Here is a 5,000-nt window from a genome sequence, read left to right as displayed (position 1 = left end):
GATTTGATTAAGCAAAATTAAGGATGTTGAGGAGTTTGAACCACATGCAACTGCCACCTTCCTAGATGCTAAAACTATGGAACTTACACAAGAACTATGATCAAAAGTCAAGATTATGGTGACTTTTTCTTACACAAATTTAAGAGCTACCGAGGACATTAATGTGACACGATTGTTTTCCTTTCTTGCTAATTTAACAGGACAATATTTTGGTGGAGGCTTAGCCATATAATTTTGTTTTTAAATTGCTAATGAATTTCTAAATTTTACGTGAAACAAATCCAGAGGTTTACAGAAGAGTAATTACTCTGTCTTATACAGACCTTCATCAAAATATATATTTCCAAATGGCCGTCGATAATGTGGGGCAATCTTATCGTTATTTCTTAGCTTAATGGTCACTAACTGCGATGAGAAGAGCTTTTTTTCAAGGTTCAAAAGAATACGAAATTGATAAAGGACTACAATATATCAAAAGACGTTGTTCCCAGTAAGCATTTTGTGCACTGAAAGTGATCTTAGCAATTCTTAATGAACTTTTGATTTCGCTATGAGGAAGGCTAGAATAAACTTTTTTTTTTAATCTTAGTGTATTTGATTATTATAATTTCTTCATTCCGAACATTTAGTTCGAAAAATATACAGTAAGAATTTCAAAGGCTAACTATAAACTTGGAATTTCATTTTCACAATTTAGCTTATTACACAAAATGTTGACAAAGCTAAACTATTGCAAATGTTCAAGTTGATATGTTTCAGATAGAACATAATTTTCAACAGTAACATGTTATACATTATAAAAAAGAAATTGCACATTAATAATGACCTCAATTTTATTTAAAGCCATTCCCATCTTCCTCTAGTCCTGAGGAATTGGGAGATGACCCAAGGAAGGAATACTCTACGGCCTCTCCCCATCTAAATCCATCCTGCACTCGATTTAATACTGCAAAGTATTCTCCGGTAGAACTCCTTTTCTGAGCTTGACTAAATTGGGGAAGGATCTTCCGAATATTTTATATTTGTATCGGTGAAACCTAAGAGGCTCAAACATGTTGCGAGTTTTGTTGAATAGGTTGATATAAGTTTGTCTTTATATTTTAAATTTTATTTATTTTAAACATTCTACTTTATTATCTATTTTATATATTTTTTTTTTGCGCTTCCTAAGTAATTGTGACATTCTACATATCCAAATAGAGATGAAGTTTGACTTGTAACAACAACAACAACAACAACAACAATAATAATAATAATAATAATAATAATAATAATAATAATAATAATAATAATAATAATAATAATAATAATAATAATAATAATAATGTTCAAGAAAGTTTTCTAAATGGTAGATTATATTGTTTTTATTATCATCACCTCTTACGCCTTTTGACTCAAAGGGCCTCTGTTAGATTTCGCCAGTCGTCTCTATCTTGATACGGCACATAATTTTTTTTTCAACTTATTGAAGCATCTGTTTTGAGAAATATGTAAGATAAACGTGACACCTAAATGAGCAATCCGATATAAATTAAATGAAATAAAACTAACTATTTCTTCAAATTTTATTTTGTAAAAGCATATAAAGCTATATGATGTCTGTAACTTCACGTAGAAGTAATAAAAACATTGACATCATTCGGCGATGATTGCTTGACGTAAAGAATAATACAATGCAATAGAAAAACATGTTTTAATATATACTCAATGTATCAGGGGTTAGGTAGAAGACAGTATAAGTATTTTCTGAAAGATACATGAGTGCGTGTTGATGATGTGGAATTACAACTATTATCGTGAAACATTATTTCACAATGAATATACTGCCCTACGGACAAATGAATAGTTTACATTATAATTATTTACATGCACCTGTTTTTTACGTATATGAATATGTAGTACATGCGTTTGTTGCACGTCATGAAGTCAATCTAATTATCTTTACGACCATCCATTTGTATACGCAAACATCGTAAAAAAGTACTTACATCGACACCTTAATGTAAATACTGTATAATATATGCAAATATTTTCACGTATGCAAAAGTATTATATTTACTATACATCAACTCAAGTTTAACATAAACATTTTCATGGATTTTCCTAAATATGATGTTTTGTGTAGGTGCTTAGAATATGCTGTTGCCTAAATACCAGATTCATCTACACTTTTAATCTATCTAAAAGCAGGAAGCCTCCTACGATGCAAAATCATTAACGACGAAGGAAAACACAATTAATTATCGTTAATTCTTGCATTCACTGGACCACATCTATGTCGAATAGACGGCTGTAATTAATTATGGCATATACTGCATGTGTTTCTTGCTATTGTAATCTAACAACTTGATATACTGTTAGACACTCGTAAAAGAGAACCCAAATGCCAGGAAACCTCAAAACAATCAATCAATCGTAAAAGAAACCAGGATATTTGAACGAGCATTCATTGCCCTCATTTCGGGTAAAAGACAAAAATATACGTATTGGTGAATCACAATGGCTTATTTTTTTCTTCTTTTATATACGCTTTTAAGAATTGCTTTGCATGTCAATTATGTAACTTATTTGTTCATAACACAGACCAGTAAGGTCTTATATGCAGCCATTAAACCAAGAAAGTAATTCATATATCGCCCTTAGTTGTACTACATGGAAACGCACGTGCACCAGTATTCTAACCAGACAAAGCAAAGCATGATGTGTTTTAGAAAAGCCATGCTACTTTAAATTAGGAGGAGCTGCTTTGAACAGAAGGACTAGTTTATGGGATTTCTTGCATCTGTCTTGTTCCTGATAATCCACGCATTACCTCGACTAACTGAAGAGTTAACGGTTTTTACTATATAAATATAAATGTGTATTTTGCTCTTTAATCTAATTTTCAGAACGTGTTGCCTAAAATAAGGAGAATGCAAAGGTGAAAGGCAGTTGCTTGGAAGTCTATCTTTATTTTTTGTTACCCTTTCTCCATTTTCTAGTCTTTTATTTTTCTGGTAAATGTTTTGAATTATTTTCTTTATCCATAATAGGTCCCTATTCATCCCTTTATTGGATTTGATCCACAGTCTGACCATCTCGTGTCTTGATTCATAATATCCTAATTTCAATTTTAAATCCAGTGGGAATTGAAGCCTTTTTTTCTATAATCGTATGCATTTGTAATATTGGTTATGAAACTGCGTTCAGTAATAAAAAGAAATAATTGCAGCGTAAGTTTGCTGTCATTATTTTTCCATAATAACATATTAGCCATTCTTCTTCGTAATGATCTAAAGAATTAAGATATTTACCTCTGGAAATGAAAAAGAAAGCAAGAATGTTATTTTTTTTTGTGTTAATCATCGCATGGATATAACCTGCAAAGCCTTACGATGAGGAATTAAATACTGACAATACTTTTAGGACTTTGCAACATACATTAAGAGTCTAATGCGATTTGCCAATCTTCCAAGGGAAGTCCAAAAGGTCAGCATATGTATAGATAAGAACATTGAGGCTTATTAATCTTATTAAAAGAAATGTACAGCTCATTTTTGTGTCTAAATACTACCGCCAGAAAGATATGGGGTCGTTTGACTGGCCAAACAGTATTACATGGGATCCTTCTCAATGGTTACGGTTCACTTTCCCTTTGCCTACACATACACCGAATAGTTTGGCCTATTCTTTACATATTCACCCCTGTCCTCATACACCTGACAACACTGAGATTACCAAACAATTCTTCTTCACCCAAGGGGTTAACTACTGCATTATAATTGTTCAGTAGCTACTTTCCTTTTGGTAAGGGTAGAAGAGACTCTTTAGCTATGGTAAGCAGCTCTTCTAGGAGAATGACACTCCAAAAACAAATCATTGTTCTCTAGTCTTGGGTAGTGCCATAGCCTCTGTACCATGGTCTTCCACTGTCTTGGGTTAGAGTTCTCCTGCTTGGGGGTACACTAGGGCACCTTATTCTATATAGTTTCTCTTCCTCTTATTTTCTTAAAGTTTTTATAGTTTATATAGGAAATATTTATTGTAATGTTACTGTTCTTAAAATATTTTATTTTTCCTTATTTCCTTTCCTCACTGGGCTATTTTCCCTGTTGGGACCATTAGGCTTATACCATCCTGCTTTCCAACTAGGGTTATAGCTTAGCAACTAATAATGATAATAATAAAATGGAGAAACGCTGCTCGTAAGGTCAACTGATGCCTAAGATAAAACGAATAGATAACTTTACAGACAAGGTACTCGCAGAACGAAAATGTAATCTATCGAAAATAAATTGAAAAATTACTTATAATGACCAAATGTCATCATTTTTGTATATAGTACATTTCCATTATTCTGGGAATAATAGCTGTAATATATCATTCTCTTATTTGCTATGTAACACGCAAAAAGGATGGGTTTTAAACGAAGTTATTTCTCAGCACCAATTCGATATTTCAGGACTATGACTGCTAGTAATAAATATTTCCCACTTGGGAATTATATAATCTCTTAGTACAATCATAGTGGAAGTAAGATAATTTGCGTCTGTGGCATGCCATTTTGTCACGAATAAAGGTTTGGATAATTTACAGTAAATATTTTCTTTTTACGGCTTAACATTATTGAAGTTCGTAAATAATTTGGAAAACATTGTTGAAGTTCGTAAATAATTTGGAAAGATTTTAATTAGAGAAATATACGAAGCAGGAATAACATAATACTGTGCAGCATTTGTCATTGGACTTTACCAATATAAAAGTATATACTTATTGTGCTCTCTTTGTAAGAGAATCCATTGCGCATACTGTACTATATTGAAACCATTAAGACGTAAAAGATAATTTCTGTTTATGTATATGTTATACCCCAAATTATTTATTTGTTTGTGCCCAATTTATAAACAAAATATTCCCTGTTTATGCATATTAGAAACGGTTTACTCTCCTGCACGTCTGGTTAGAAACACGTAAAGATTCATTATTTGTTTACCGTTTAGCAGAATTAAGAATTAAAGCTC

The 5,000-nt window shown here is 31.8% G+C and overlaps 1 protein-coding gene across 1 annotated transcript in view; it reads left to right on the top strand.

Annotated features, from left to right (window-relative positions):
- Nemp (Nuclear envelope integral membrane protein) overlaps positions 1 to 5,000 on the top strand; it is a 177,038-nt gene that overhangs the window by 67,741 nt on the left and 104,297 nt on the right. The gene's annotated exons all lie outside the window — the stretch shown is intronic.

Source organism: Palaemon carinicauda, chromosome 44 (genome assembly GCF_036898095.1).
Source record: "Palaemon carinicauda isolate YSFRI2023 chromosome 44, ASM3689809v2, whole genome shotgun sequence".
NCBI lineage: Eukaryota > Metazoa > Arthropoda > Malacostraca > Decapoda > Palaemonidae > Palaemon > Palaemon carinicauda.
Note: the sequence above shows the minus strand (reverse complement) of the source record. Positions and strands in the feature narration are given on the sequence as shown.